At 38.4% G+C, this 16,971-nt stretch overlaps 1 protein-coding gene across 1 annotated transcript in view; it reads right to left on the reverse strand.

Moving 5' to 3' along the window:
• PCSK2 (proprotein convertase subtilisin/kexin type 2) overlaps positions 1–16,971 on the reverse strand; it is a 331,306-nt gene that overhangs the window by 188,415 nt on the left and 125,920 nt on the right. The gene's annotated exons all lie outside the window — the stretch shown is intronic.

Raw genomic sequence — 16,971 nt, forward strand, 5'->3', positions numbered from 1 at the left:
TGTATATCTTCTTCTATCTGCTCTGTATTTTGTATTTTGGCTCCATAGAATGTGTCCAGAGTCGCCCCTTTCTTCTTATTTTTCTTGGTATTTTGGGGCTTCTGTGCTTCTGTGGAGTTTGTCATCTCTGAACGTGGAGGATTGGCTTTTCTTGTCTTTGTCTGGTGATCAGAGGCTTTAGTCCTGGGCAGATGGTTCTATGACTTTCCCTGGGTTAAACTGAATATGCCTCACTGGAACTGGAATGGAAGGGTCGGACCACGAGGCCACACTCTCCCCCTGGCTCGATTTCCGGAAGTTGCCTTCAGAATCCCTGGCCGTGAGGCTGTTTCGTCGGCCTGCGGGGGGATGGGCTGCCGCTTCCCCAAGCTCCGAGAGCACAGACTTTCACTGAGACTTGGATAGCAGGATCCAGCCCGTGAGGCTGTCTTGCCCGCCCTGAGGGTTGCTGTTGTTTTGACCAGCTCTCTGCAGCGGAGGCCCCAGGCAGTAACTTTCACCCGGACCGACCGGCTCTTTGCAGCGGAAGCCCCAGGCAGTAACTTTCACCCGGACTGGGACTTGGGTAGAAGACCCTGAGGGTTGTTGTTCCTCAGACCCTGCTCTCTGAGCCCGGCGCGGCTGCCGCTTCCGGGAGCCTTGGACTCTGCGCTCCTACCCCTGAGGTCCGAGGGATCTCGGGTTCTGGCTTTTAAGGGGAGCCGTACCTTTTGAACCGGGTCCAGGTCCAGGAGGAGGGTTCCCAGGGTCTGTGCTGTTGATCGTTTTGAATTTCGGCGCCTTAGGAGCTTCTAGTTTGAGATCGGTCGGGAAGGGTTTTCCGGAGATCTGAACTTCAGCTTTCTCTAAGCCGCCATCTTAACCGGAAGTCCCTCCAGATCTTTTAATACTAAACTATGTCCCCAATCTTGTACTTGTGAATTCTATTTGTTCAATCCGATTAAGCATGCCATCTCTATCTTTGCCCAGGTCATTTAAAAATTAAATTAATTTTTTTTTCAGTTATAAATAGAAACAACTTTTGACTATTGTTTTCAGATATATTAGGATTCAGATTTCCCCCCTCTTTTGGTAGTAAATAGTCTGTTAGAGGTTATGCCAGTGTTTTCATGCAATTCATATATCCATATTGTTCATGTCATGATAGGAGACACATAGCACACATACAATAAGACACTCATGAAGGAAATAAAGTGGAAGATGGAGTGCTTTGATCCACAATTGGACTCCAATAATTCCTTCTTTGGATAGCTGTGGATAGATAGCATTTTTCATCATGTGTCTGCCCAGGTCATTTATACAGTCAACTCTGGAAAAACCCCTCTGATGTAGAGGATGGGTCTCAAATTCATGCTGTACAGAGGAGTTGAAGGTACAGGGAATATTTGGCATAGAAAAAAGAAGATTTAGGGGAGAAATTATTGCTGTTTTCAAGTATATGAAGGGTTGTCTTGTGGAAAAAGGGATTAGAATCGTTTCATCACAGGAAGCAAAATTGGAAGTGATAGGTGGAAATTGCAAAGAAATAAATTTAGATTTGATGTAAAAAAAATTTCCTAAAAATTGTGGCCTGCCTTGGGTAGTTGTAGATTAGTTTTCTGTATTGGTATAATAGACTGCTTGGGATTTTTGACAATTTTAGAAATGGTCCCTTATAATAGAGGTATTAAATTCAAGCACCAACAGAACATTCTAAGTATAACCAGAATCAGATTAAAATGTAATTAGGAAACATAGATAATATCAATTAGTGATTTCCTAAGTATTGTATTTTTATTTATTTATTTTTTAATTGGACAATACTGCTTATAACAGTCATATTCCAAGACTCACTTTCTAGAGTCTATATTTAGGGAGGGTGTCCAGGCCAACCATTTCTTCCTTTATCACCAGGCTGCTCCACTCTGGACTTCTCCATCGTGATCTGCCCTGGGTATCTTTCCCACCTTTCTTTCTTCTTTCTCTCCTTTTTCAGTTCTTTCCACTTTTTAGCTTTCTTTTATGTGTTGTCTTCCTTTTTAGAGTATAAGCTCCTTGAGGGCAGGGGCTGTCTTTTTTTTGTGTGTGTGTGTGTGTATTTTTTCCCAGATTTGGCATTGTGCTGACACATACATCTTGTTTGTTGTTGTTTAGTCTTGTCCCACTCTTTGTGCCACATTTGGGGTTTTCTTGGCAAAGATGCTGGAATATCTTTGGTTTGCCATTTCCTACTCTAGCTCATTTTACAGATGTGGAAACTGAGGCCAATACCATTCAATGACTTACCCAGAGTCACAGAGCTAGTAAGTATTTGAAGCTGGATTTGAACTCATGAAGATGAGTCTTTCTGGCTCCTGGCCTGGCACTAACTCCACTGTACCACCTGCCCAGCTGTTCCCATAAGAATGCTAATTCTCTACCCCTTACCTCTAAAGGTCTTTTTTTTTCCTTTCCTCATTTCACTCTTCTAATACTAACCTTTCATGTACCCTGCTTTGCATTCTTATGTACAATTACCATTTAGTATTTTACCAGGGGACTAATTTAATCAAAGCTTCCCACTCTAAAACTAATATAGCCTATGTAAAGTTAACCTTAGCATTTGCTTTTCAGAATGCCTCCCTTATCCATGGCCATTGGACTAATTGCTTAGATTAACAAGACTTTTGAGAGGTGGAGAGTATCTATTATTATGGAAGGTTTCATTAACAATAGAGCAAAGGAACACTGTAATTCAGAGTCATTTTTAAACCTTAACACAAAATATGCTAAAAAACAGCCACATAAACAAACATATTGAGGAATCAACAGCAGCATTCCATTTGCACTTAATTACATTTGGTATTTTTACAGAGAGTGGGAGGGGAAAATGGTCATTGGAGATGCTGAAATAGTATTTACTCATGACAAGATGGGAAGAGAGAAATTATCTCCAATGATGTCTTTGTATACAAGAGGCACTTTTGCTTCTCTCTTGGCTTTTCCTATACACACTTGTCATCAGAAAAAGACAAAAAACAAGATACCTTAATGTGCTTATTGAGAGTCCAAACCACTCCCCATCAGTACCGTAACATATCCTCATTCCACCCCTGACTGCCACTTGGGATCCATTAAATAGTTATTACAATAACGGCACAAGGGAAAAGCAGAAATCAAGCTGAAATAGTGGGGGGAAAAAAGAAAAAGAAAGAATCCTGTGTTCCTGTATGTGCCTGTTGTTGATTCTAAAGTGGAAAACCATTGAAGGAAATTGTAAAAACTGGCAAATCCAATAGAAGTTGAGAATCTCTGCTCTTTGTGAGGTACAGGCTGTTGGACTCCTTAGAACTTAACATAATGCCTTGTACCCTGTAAATGTTTACTGAAATAAATTGAATTGTTCAATTGTTTTTTGTCCTGTCTGATTCTGTGTCTCCAATTGGGGTTTTCTTGGCAAAGATACTGGAATGGCTTGCTATTGTTTGTCACCTTCTGTATTACAGTAGATTCTAAGTATCCCTTTCAAAGCAGAAAAATGGTAAGGACTAGGCAATTGGGTTAAGTAACTTGCCTAGGAAGTAGCTGAGGCCAGATTTGAACTGAAGATTTTTCATCTTCAGGCCTGGCTCTCTATTCACTGATTAACTGTCCTGGTCATTGCTTTTTCCAGCTCATTTTATTGATAAGGAAACAGGGTTAAGTGACTTGCTCAGGGTCATACAGCTAGTGAGCATCTGAGGTCAGATTTGAACTCATCAAGGTGAATCTTCCTGAAGCCTGGTCCAGCACTCTAGCTACTGTATGATCTAGCTGCCCATTAAATTGAATTGAATCTGCTTCATGGGAAGATCTATTCTTTGATCTCAATTTTCATCATTTCTTCACATTGAGTTGAAAAAGGGGGAAAACAAGTGCTGAGGCTTTGTCAAAGTTTCTAAGGACCATGGATTTAATATTTAATAAACACCTCTTTGTCTGCTTTGTGAATCACTGAGACATTATGGATTGAACACGCTTTCAGAAAAGAACAAAAGAACGCAGATGTCAGATTGTTAGACAATGTCATCCTCAAAACATCCACAGATGGCCTTGATGATAGTCCAGGAAGATGGGAAAAGCCACTGAGGCTTGAGTCAGAATACACTTTGTCCACCTGCCTCCTTTTCATTGTTTTTATTACTCTCCTAGGGAATAGGAAGAACAAGACTTATTCTGATGTGTTCACCTGCAAAAATATAGGGGACCGTTGTTGTCGTTTGTCCTTCATTTTCAAAGAGGACCAATGACATCACAGAGACTTCACTTGTGTGCAAATTGTATTTAAGTGAGGCAAAAGGCAAAGTATTATTCTCTCTTTACTCCTGAAAATGAATGGAATATATTCTGACAGAAGGCCAGCTGGAGAACTTTATACTCATAATCTGAAGGTGGGATAGAGGGATGGGGAGGAAAATAGACAGTTTAGGCATAATTTTAGTAGCAAAAATAAGGATGCACAATAATTTCTTTATGGACATGGATTTTCACCTTGGTAGTAGCAAAAAGGGTTGTTAAGTTTTAGGACTTTTTTGGAAAAAAGTGGGATGGCAGCTATTTGCAGCATGTCCTTTAACACTATGTTTCCAAAGCAGACCCCTGGGTCATTTTGACCCACTCTCCTTCCTTGATCAGCTAATGAAAAACCAACTCATTTAAACTAGTAAGCAAGAAAGACCCACCAGCCCTCATTTCTGTCTTTGTCCTGAAAACAGAAATCCAGTCAGCAAGACCATATTGTTTTTTCTCTTCTTGTAATATTGTATTATCTTGAGTACAAATGGAACTCAGCATATTAAAAACAGAGGCACTGGAGGGGTCCTGATGAGTGCTGGGCGGTCTCATAGGTTATGAGGGCCAGCCATTGGATTCTGGAAGATAAAGGTAGTTGCAGCTCACATATTTCCCTGCCAATTTAATCTAGCTCAGGCTTAGGGCACTGGCTCCAGGAAACAGCCACTGAAATGAGGCTTAGAAGCAGTGAGACCTGGAGAAAGTGATTAATGAAAGGTGCCAAGGCCAACCTCTGGGCTTCAGGAGGCTAAGAGTCAGTGGAGTGTCCCAATTTCCATGCTGAACTGTCTAGTGCATTTTTTTGTTTTTGTTTTTTGGATAGCTCAGTTACAGATGACAGATCTCACCATCAAAAGATACAAAATTAAACTATGATTACAGTTGAATACACAGTATTGATTTGTTCTTATCATATTCATAATGACAGAAACTCAACAACTTTCTTTCCTATTTTGCAAGTATGAATAAAATGAATTGTGAATTGGAGAGATTGCTAGAATTGTTTGACTGACTCTCAGTGACCATAATATTAGCAAATTGCTGGCTTCTAAAGCTGTACATACAAGCTATACACAGAGAAGAATCAGCCCCATTAGGATGGGATTGAAAGAAATCTTTCAATGGGAGAACTTTTTTTGAGTCAACTGGGCATGAGGAAGAGTTGGCATACATAGTCAAAGTGAGATATAATTTGTCAAAGGAGAAATCCAGGCAAAGTGCTCTAGGGAATCTGAAGAAATGAGGGATAACTTTCATCAGAAGGAATTCCAGAAGGCTTTATGAAGGAGGTGTTGCTTTAGCTGCATGGAATTCTGAGGGAGTACCTTCTGGGTGTGGGGATTGTCTGTGTGAATGCAGTGAAACCAGGGAAAGAAAGCAGGAGAGTAGTGAGAAAGGCAGTGCCTGGGATGTAGCATTCATGAAGCATTCATGAAGTGGAGTAATGGGAAATAAATTTAGAAAATTATCAGGTTGGGGCCAGATTTCAAATCTTACAAACCTCAAAATGCCACATACAATCTAGCTATTATCATTATTTTTTATTTTCATTTTTAATTAATTAATTATCTTTAAGACCCTTACCTTCAATACAACACTGTGTATTGGTTCCAAGGCAGAAGAGTGGTTAAGGCTAGGCAATGGGGGTTAAGTGATTTGCCCAGGGTCACACAGCTGGGAAGTACCTAAGGCCAGATTTGAACCTAGGACCTCCCATCTGTAGGGCTGTCTCTCAATCCATTGAGTTACCTACCCATCTGCTCCATAGCTATTATCATTATTAATGATTATGATGACAAAATTGCTAATCTCACAGTTGCTCCACAGGTAAAATGGTTATGGGGGTGGGGATGGGGATGGGGGTTAAGATTTATAAAGTCATGACAAAATCCCTTCATACTTATCCTGGTATTTAAGGGAAGAGAAATAGAAGTGTAATAGAAAGGAAGAGATTAGGAAAAGAAAAAAATGGGGAAGAAGGAAGGGAGGATGAAAGAAAAAGAGAATGGGAGAAAGGGAGGAAGGAAAAAGGAAGGAAAGGAAGGAAAGAGTATTCAGCTTTTGCTTTTGTGCCAACTCCTATGATGGGATACAGAAACAAAGGCAAAAGATAATCTTTGTGCTTGAGGAGTTTACATTTTAATGGCAAGAGATAACACATTGGGAGTGGAGGCTGAGCATTCTGGACTGGGGGAATTTTTGGTTTGAAGAATTATTAGGTGGATGAGTGAAGCCACAGGGCAGTAGATTAACATGCCCTTTCCTAGAGTAATAGCACTATTGATTTGATTATTGTTTCAGAATCGGAAAAGAGGGACATGATATATATGTCTACAGCTAGGAAGCTGGTGAGAAGATGGCTTGATAAAGTATGACCAAGGCTGAATTAGTGGACCCTGGAAGACAGTAACCAATTAGACCAGAGGAGATCCAGGCAGGCAAGGGGTTCAAAGGATAAAGGGTTAAGTCCTTAAGGCATGGTGTCTAGTTCTGGAGGTAAGAGTTGTTGAGAAGATGATTGGGGAATAGAGGAAAGCATGGCTGGATTTGGAGTCAGAAGATCCAAGTTCAAATGTTGGCTATGCTAGACAATTAGGCAACAAGCACAGGTTGCATAAATCCCAGAGCCTTTAAGTGTGAGACTCTCTCCTCATCAGTGGTTAATCAGTGTACTGCACCTGAAGGAGGGGTAGAAGCCCGGTTGGTGAGAACAGGAGAGAAGAGAGCACCTGGCTCTTCCAGTCTCCGAGAGCTCTCCAGTCTCTTTTGGCTTTGGGTACCCTCTGGCTTTCGACTTCTAAAGAAGATGGACAATGCAAGCAACCTCACTTCAGGGTACTCAAAGGGGAGGAAAAGCCAACATATCAGAGGTGCTAGCTTTCTCCATCATGTCCTATCCTCAATCTACTACACTAGAAACTTCAAGGAATATCCCCTTGAGTGAGATCTTTCTCTTGGTTGAACCTAGTGTCCATGCTAACAATGGGAGCTACATTGTCTAGTCCATATTTTCATGTGTACTATCAACTTGGATAAATGGGTTTCTTGGATACTCCTATATACTAGAATTCATTGTAGAACTGGCATTTGATGGGAAGAGAGTCAAGATTTAGACATAATGTTTAGGGTTATGCTTTTGCCATTAGTGAATAGTGATCACAACTATAGCCTGAACCTAAAACCACATCTCCCAGACAAATAATATTTATGGGTGCAAATAGACATAATAATTCTAGTCCAGTACCCCCTTCTTAGGAAGAGTGAGACAAGTTCTTTAGCATCAACTGCCTTTTTCCTCTTTTGCCAACAATTAAAGTCTCCCTTGGAGAAAAATGGGGTGAGAAGAGACTAGAGATATTTATCTTGTCTTTTTTTTTTAAACTGTTAGCTTCCATCTTAGAATCAATAGTTTGTATTGATTCCAAGTCAGAAGAGTGGTAAGGGCTAGGCAATGAGGGTTAAGTGACTTGCCCAGGGTCACACAACTAGGAAATATCTAAGGTCAAGTTTGAACATAGGACCTCCTGTCTCTAGGCCTGTCTCTCAATCCACTGAGCCACCTAGATGCCCTGCTCTTGTCTTTTTTTCAAGTCACCCAACACCGCCGCCGCCAAGCTATATGTGAGGGACAGACTTTGCTAAACATAAATTAAGTGTTTAATATATGTCAAGTATTGTGCTAAGCCCGGTTAATACAAAGAACACATTCCCTCCTCTAAAGGAACTTACATTTAATGGAGAACACAACTCACAGATAATTATGTACAAACAATATAAATAACAGTAATAATTGCTAACATGTACATAGCACTTTGTTTTGCAAAATTCATTATATATGTTCTCATTGGATCAGATATATACAATGTAAATGGAAGCTAATCTAATAAGAAAGAAGCAGTAATGGAGGGGAATGGAAAGAACCTGATATTTGTGTGCTGTGATAGGAGGGTACCAGAAAATCTATCCTATGCAGAACACCTTCTTCCAACTGTCAAAAATAGTACCTTTAAAGATTTTTTTCCTGTGGCTTAAGTAATTTTTTTTTGTCAAACATGTATTTAAAAATATAATCCTTGCCCGGGTAGTGGCATGCATGTTATTAATCAATTAATCAGTCAATAAACCTTTACTGGGCACCCACTATGTACCAGGCACTATACAAATGACTGAGGATATGAATACAAAAGTGAGACTACTCTACTTTCAAAGAACTTATATTCCATTTGGGGGATATAACAGGTTTATTAGGTTAAGTCCATTTAGGAAATATACAAAATAAATACACAGTCATTAGGGGTCACTCAGAGAGGAGCCATGAAGAATGTGACACTGGAATTGAACCTTGAGGGGATCAAGGGTTCCTAGGGTGAGGTGGGTTCTAATTTTGTGAGGCAATCCATATAGACATGGAGTGGGAGATGGGTGCAGGAGGAGCAACAGATGGGCCAGTTTGACTTAAACATCAAGGATGTGAAAGAGAACAATTTCACCTGGAAATATAGGTTAGAGCTAGAATATAGAAAACTTTAAATGCTAAATGGAGGTATTTCTCTTTTATCCTAAGAGCAAAGAAAAATTACTGAAGCTTTTTAAGAGAGTGACACAGATCCATGCAATCAGTTTGGCAACTGTGTAGAAGATCAATTGTAGAAGAAAGGGTAGATGTAGTGAGACTAATTAACAGGATGTTGTAATAGTCTAACAAGATGAAGGAGATCTTGAATCTTTGGGTTGTGGAAAAGGAGAAAGATTTAAGACACATTGAGGAAGTGGAACTGACAAGTTTTGGCAACTGATTGGATATGGGGTTGTGAGAGTCAAAATGACTGTTCCTTTTTGAACCTGGGAATCTGGAAGATTGGCAGGGCCATCTGAAGAATAAGGGAAGTTAGGAGAGGGGCTTGGTTTAGGGGAAAAGGTAGTGAGTTCTGTTTTGGACATGTTGAATTTGAAATAATTATATTTTATATAAAAGTATATAATGTAGTAAAAATATAAATTTATATAAAATATAATTATGTCTCTATATGAACACATATACATATGTATAATTATAAATATAATTTATATTTTATATAAATATTTATAGTTTATGTTATATATTTGTGATAATTTTATGTAATATATATTTTATATATAATACATCTATACATATCCATATACATATAGATACATATATGTGTGTCATTTGAATAGATGAGAATTAAAAATATGAGAGTTGATGAGGCTACATTGAGAGTGCAGAGAAGAACCTGGACAGAGCCTTGCAAGCATATGGTCTGCAAAGTAGACCAGGAAGAAATAATCTGAACAGTTAGAGAGAAAACTATGAAAAAGCAATGTCAAAATACAACTAATATCTTAGTAGAAATTAGTTGGTCAGATTTCTTTAGTTTGGTTGAATTCAATAATTATTTAAGAGAATGCAAAAAGAAACAATCTGACCTCAAAGAGTTTACATTTTTGTAGCCTAACATTATGCTCCCTTTCTTTCCTTATTCATTTTGAGATTAGGGGACATGAAGAAATGGCAATAAAGGGATAATTGAAGTAGGAACAAATTAAGAAATGATTAAATACAAAATATTTATTAGTATTTTCTATATGTGAAACAGTGTGTGAGCAATGAGGAAACAGAGTCCTTGTCCTCAAGAAGCTTATATTCCAATAGGCAAAGACCAAAAATAAAGGTAGTCATGGAGTGGCATTTTGTTTGGAACTTTTCCCAATTGTTAGTTATACAAAAGTAAAATTATACACTCTTTCCAGTATCATAGCAATATTATTTTGATTATGATTCCAGTAGTAGAAGGCAGGGAGCAGGGCAGATTAAGGACACATACTTGGAAAAAAAAGAAGGTTAGTGAGAAAATCACCAATGAGTAAAATGAGTCATGGTTGGGACCAATTTGATATAGTGAGCCACATGAGGTATTCACCAATCAGACTAGAGGGGCAATAGAGGAAGAATCCTAGAAAAGGTTAATTCTTCAAGACAAGGATTACTCACTGCTTGTGGGAAGCCATTATTCTGAAGGGTACCACACTTTTCAGCAAGAATCAATAATGTGTGTGTGTGTGTGTGTAGGGGTGGGTGGGTGGAGGTGGGTTAGGAAATCACTGATTCAGGATGTGCCAGGGCCCTAAAAACAAAATATGTCCAATTCTGAATTTTCCCCAGGATTGTCATTATGTATTACTCTATTTTCCCTCCTTCCCTCCCTCTGTCTCTGTTTGTCTCTTGTCTCTCTGTATGCCTGTCACCACACCACTCCTCTCCTTCTCTCTCTCTCTCACCTTTAATTCTAAGTGTACTCATCCATCATCTACTGCTGGTCATACTCCTCTGCAAGCTTACCCTGTGGATATGGTGAGGATGCTCTTTGCTTGAAGAATACAAACTGGATTCTTGGAAATTTGGGTTTCTGTTGTAAACAATACCTGTCTAGAACACTTGAGTTATGAAATTCAGCAGGCATTGAAGAGTCAAAAAAGGAAGAAGAGTCTATCCTTCTGTCCTTTCTTATTAAAGAGGTTTGATATTTTCATTCTTCCTCAAAGGTCAAACTTTTCATCAACAGCCATGCCTTGTCAATTCTCTCTTCTTATTGGTATTTCATTAAATGCCATTCAAACAAGTCCAGGTTGACAGGGAAAAAAGGAAAATGGGTGTTTGGACTGCAGTTAGCATAGGTCCACACTATTTGCAAGACACTAACATATTTCCTTCCTCATTCCCAGTTACCACTAGGTAGTTTTCTAGATATCAAGTAAAGTAGCCTCTGATGACAAAATTCCAACAAGGAATAATGGTCTGAGCTATTGATTTTTAATATACTTCTGCTTATGCACAGACCATCAAGTGACTGGAGTGTTAATGAACAGCAGGACACTGATGCAGAACAAATGAAGAAAATAATGAATTGCCTTTGTTATCACGCTCCTGGCGGGTTCAGAAGCAGCACTGTCACGGAATTGTTAGCTCTACACTCTGGGAAATACAGCAAAAGCAGCTTTGGGTTTTGTGGGAAGGGAAAGGAATATCAGATTCAGCCCCTAAGCAGTGAAGACAGTTTGCTGAATTATTCTAGAGAAGTATTTTCTTAAGGCAGTGGTCTCAAACACTGATTGTATATATATATATATTTTTTTTTTCAGAGCCTTTATGACTAGATGGATGGGGATGTCCTTGACTAGAATAGGCGGTTTGTTAGGGAGGAAGGTTTGAGGAGAGAAAGATGCTTATGTTGAGTTTGAGATGTCTATAAGTCATTCAGTTTGAAATATCTAATAGGCAGCTTTGAATTGGAACTAAGGAGAGGAAAGGAGGAGGAGGAGAAGAAGAAGAAGAAGAAGAAGAAGAAGAAGAAGAAGGAGAGAGACAGAGAGAGAGAGAGAGAGAGAGAGAGAGACTACTGGTATTATATCTATATCTTCCCTATCTCTATTTAAGAGTCATCTGCATAGAGATGATAATTAAATCCATGAAAGGTAATGATATCACTGAAAGAATGAAGAGAGAAAAGGGATCAGGACAGAGCCTTTGGGCACACTATACCATACCATATCATACCATGCCACAATGTACCATGGTGTACTATACTGTATAATGCCATGCCATAGTATACTATACCATCCATAATATTGTAAATAAACCACATTATGCTATTTTATTCTTCTCATGAGAAAAATGATGACAGATCTTAGTGTCTATGCTAACACATAGCAATAGAGTTAGGAGAGAACTGGTCGTAGCCTATCTGGAATGCTTAAGCACTTTCCTGATTAACATTATCCATTTTATCGCCCTTCTAAGGGCCTGGTATACCTCCTGCTAGCACCATTCTTTGTGGGTCTTCTTTAGGAGATATGCTATTCTGAACTGGATTAAGGCATTATGTTACCCAGAAGGAATTAGGCATAAGTTAAGTAACATTATCAAAGAATATTTTTCCTAATCAATCCATTACAATTCATTGGTCTTCAAGCACAGAACAGAGCACTGAGGAGAATGGACACAGGATCTATAAGTTTTGGTAGGATCTATAAATTTGGTTTGGTGGTCAAGGAAGTGAAAGTTCTGGACACCCAATAGGGTGTCACTGCAGGAGTTACTAGGGTCCAGGGGACTGAATAAGGACAACTGGTTGCTTGGAACCATGATGCTAAATGTAGAATAAAGAAGTACTAAAGATAAATTTTGTCTAAATTGAGTCTCAGCTCCAGAAGGGAGCTTTTAAACTACAACCATTTCCTGAGATGAAGATTTCTTAAGAGTCTTGTGGATGGAATTTTTGAATGTGCTAGAGAATTTATATGGATGGACAAATATGCTTTAGAACATCTAATTCTGGTATGGGTATGAAGAGCTTCTTAATTTAAATTCTATATTTTTCATTCAATGGTACTAAGAAAGTTAATCAACCAGTCAAGAACATGAAGCAAATTGGTGTCATTTGGCTAGGAATCTTACTTCTGTTACTTATTGGTTCTCTCCATCCTTCCTACCCTCCACTATCAACTTCATTTTCACCTTCTAAACTCCTTCACCTCCAACCCTGGGATTCTTTCCTGTGGGTTTACTTGGCTCAGATAGAAGACATTTGTTTTATCCTGACCATAGTTGCCATGTGCACACAATGCTGTCTGTCTTCCTCCACTTCCCTTTAAATGTTGTCTTCTCCCTCAGAATGTAAGATCTTTGAGCAAAGAGACTTTCATGCTTTTTCTTTTTGTATCCCTAGTATTTAGCATAGTGCATGCAGGGTAAGTGCTAAAAACAATAATAATAACTAGCATCTATATAGTACCTTAAGGTTTGCAAAACATTTTATATATGTTCATTCACTTGATGCTCATGTCAATTATAGGAGGTAAATATTATTATCCTTATTTTACAGATAAGTACATTGAGGCAGAGAGGTTAAATGACTTGCTTAGGGTCACATAGAAGTTAATTCCTGCATTCTATTCAATTTATTGTCTTAGTAAATGCCTTACCTATTATCTAATCCATCTATCTATCTATCTATCTATCTATCTATCTATCTATCTATCTATCCATCTATCAATCTATCTAACCATGGGCCAGACACTGAGATTTTCTAAGCTCCAGTTTCCTCACCTTTAAAGTGGAAATAATAATGCCAGGGCTATTAGAATGATCATGTATCATAATATGTATTTATTTGCTATAAATGCAAGTTATTCATAGGAAGACATAGTATTGGATGATTAGTGAGTTAGCATAACCAGAAAAGTGACATACAGTAGCTCTAAAAATATAAATGTCAATAAGAAATAATGGAAACATGATTTTGTAATTATAATGACTAAAGTTATCCTCTGTGTATTTTTAAATGCTCTTGCTTCTCATCTTTGCAGAAGTGAGGAATATAGGTGGAGAACGTTACCTGTATTGTCAGACACATTGGGTAGCTAGGTGGTGCAATGGATAGAGTATTGGGCCCAGAATCAGGAAGACCTGGATTCAAATATGGCCTCAGGCACTCCCTAGCTGTGTGACCCTGAGCAAATAACTTTACCCTATTATCTTCAGTCTTCTCATGTGTAAAGTGAGCCAGAGAGAAATGGCAAACTACTTTAATATCTTTGCTAGGAAACTCCAAATGGGGTCATAGAGTTGGACACAACCAAAAAAGAGTAAACAAAATATTGTCAGACAGAGTTGATATATTTGGTTTTGCTGAATTCTTTCTCACTTCCAAAATCTTTGTTATAAAGCATAGTTCTTGGGACAAGGCAAAGTAGAAGAATACATTCAAATATGAATACAAGGGATCAACTAAAATCATCAGTAAAAATTAATTTTAAAATCTGGTAAAAATCTCATAAGACATGTTTGATTTTTCAAAATAGTATGCTAGGTGGGGTTGAATCTGTCCATTCCAATTTTGATCTATGAGACTTAGAGACATTAAATGACTTGCTACGGGTCCTTCAGCCTATAAGTGTCAGAGGTGGGGTTTTAATTCAGGTTCTTCCTGATTCTTGCTCCCTCACTTACTTTATCCACTCCTCATGTTGCCTTAGTACTTATGAAAAAATAGAACTAAGCTCCAAAAGTAAATCATTGTATGTATATCCTTTGTTTCTCCCCCTTGTCTGGAAGTTCATCCTTTTCAAGAGGACCAATGACATAAGGGTAATGTCTTGACTTGTATTTTAATTGGATTTAAGTGAGAGTTGTGCAAAGCATGGGAAACAGACATTTAATCACAATATAAATATAAAATTCATGCCAAGGAGAGTCAAAGAAAGGATTCAATTTGATCAATTCAATTCAACAAACCTATTTATCTTGATGTTTTATTATATCATAATGTATCACACTAGATACAAGATATTCAAGTGCAAAATCAGTAGGAACAACAAGCATTTATTAAGCATTTTCTATATTTTTGATACTGGTCTTAGTTCTGAGGATAGAAAGAAAAAATTTAAAAGAATCTACTTCTGAAAGAGCTTCTAATGGGGAAGATGATATACACATAAACTGATATATCCATGGTAAAAATAGAGTAGATGGAAGGTAGCCTGGGAAGGAAAGACCAGGAGGTGAGCACATGAGCTGAGAAATCCAGGCAGAGGTTAGGAAGGAGGACATTTCCGGCACAGCAAGTGTAATTGTGTGGTTGTAGGAAATGGAAGATTATGTGTAAGACAAAATAAGTCGGTCAGTGTGGCTGAATCACAAAGTATGTAGAGGGAATGGATACATTAAAAGACTGGAATGATTGAAAAGTGTCAGGTCATATAAAGTCTTGAATGTTAAAAAGAAGTTTATATTTAATCCCAGAAATAGTAGAGACACTAGAATGGAATGTACTAAGTAGGAGAGGGTCATGGAAAATAACTTTGACAGTTGTGTGGTGGGTGAGTTATGGTGGGGAGAAATTGAGGCAAGGAGTCCAATGTGGTAGAGAAAAAAATAAGATTATTAAATAATTGGATATGTGGAGTGGGTGAAAAAACAACTCAAAGATGACACTGTTTGTGAAAACAGATAATTGGAATTATCATGATACCTTCAACAATATAAGAAGTGGGTCTGGGAGGGGGTAAGATAATGAGTTCTATTGTTTTTAAGATGCCTTATGGGACTATCCACTTTGAGCTGTCCAATAGGCAACTGATGATGCAAGACTAGAGCTCAGAAGAGAGTCTAAGGCTGGTCATAGAGGTCTGGGAATCATCTACAAAGAGATAATAATTAAAAGTATGAGAGCAGGGGCTACTAGGTGGCTCAATGGATTGAGAGCCAAGCCTGGAGATGGGAAGTCCTGGGTTCAAATCTAACTCCAGATATTTCCTAACTGTGTGACCCTGTGTGAATCACATGAATGACACTTACTAGTCCTGACAACTCTTCTGCCTTGGAACTGATACTTAGTATGATTAAATAAAGTCTGGGAACTAATAAGATTGTCAAATGGGAAAATATAGAGAGAAAGGGGGAAAAGGGTCCAGTATAAAGCTTTGGGGGATACCCATAATAGACATGCCATAGATAAAGATTCAACAAAGGAAACTGAGAGAAGGAATGGAGCAGTAGTGGGAGAATCAGAAGGTAGAAGAGTCATGAAACTCAAAGAGGAGAAAACATTGAAGAAGAGAAGGTACTCAACAAGTGTCAGATTCAATAAAGAGGATCAGAAAAATGAGAATTGGGAAAAAGGTCCAACAATTCTTACCTTTGGATAGTTTACATTTTATTAGAGGTGACAACATGTGTACATAAAAATAAATAAAAAGTAATCTGAGGAGGGGAAGAACACCCACAAAAGAGTAAAGCCAGAGGGGGCAAATGCTGATCCTTGAAGGGAGATAAAATTTATGGAAAAAATAGAGCTAAGTGAGAAATGAGGAGGGCATTCCAGGCAAGGACATTAGCTTGTCAGGATGCTTGGGAGAATGGACCTTGAATGACAAGTTTGGAACAAGAGACAGTATCCCATATTAGATGAAATTTGTAGTGCATTAAGGGAAATGACACCAAGTAAAGAACAGCTAAGGGGTATAGTGGATAGAGTGCCCCACCTGGAGTTGTGAAGTCTCATCTTCCTGAGTTCAAATGTGGCCTCAGACACTTACTAGCTGTTTGTCTCAATTGTCTCATCTATAGAATGAGCTGGGGAAGGAAATGGCAAAGCACTCTGGTATCTTTGCCAAGAAAACCTCAAATGGGGTCATGAAGAATTGGTCACGACTGAAAAGACTGAACAAGAAAGCTGGGAAAGTAGGCTTGGAGCCAGATCATGAAGGGTATAGAAGCCAGAATGAGTGGTTTGTATTTTTTTTAGAGACACTTGACCGTTGTGGGCTTGGAGAAAGAGAGTTACTTAAAAATGCTGACTACACATTTGTAGATTTGGGCAGGGTAGCATATTGTGAATGTGGCAAAATAAGAAATTGTGGCAAGGAGATAGATTATAGTATAGTTTTCTCCAAGATCAGGTTTCTTATTTAGAGAATTTATTACCATTTTCTTGAGGGCTCTCGTACTTGTCCTGATATTGGCCTTTCTATTGTATCTGTTTCTTTTTTGAAGAGTTTGCTCTATAAGAAATAGGAGGTAGTCAAAAAATGAGGATGAATTTCCAGCTTTTCAAAGATATTACTTATGAATTGCTATCTGTTTTCATCACCTCACCTTGATTA

This window comes from Monodelphis domestica, chromosome 1, assembly GCF_027887165.1.
Source record: "Monodelphis domestica isolate mMonDom1 chromosome 1, mMonDom1.pri, whole genome shotgun sequence".
Classification (NCBI taxonomy): Eukaryota; Metazoa; Chordata; class Mammalia; order Didelphimorphia; family Didelphidae; genus Monodelphis; species Monodelphis domestica.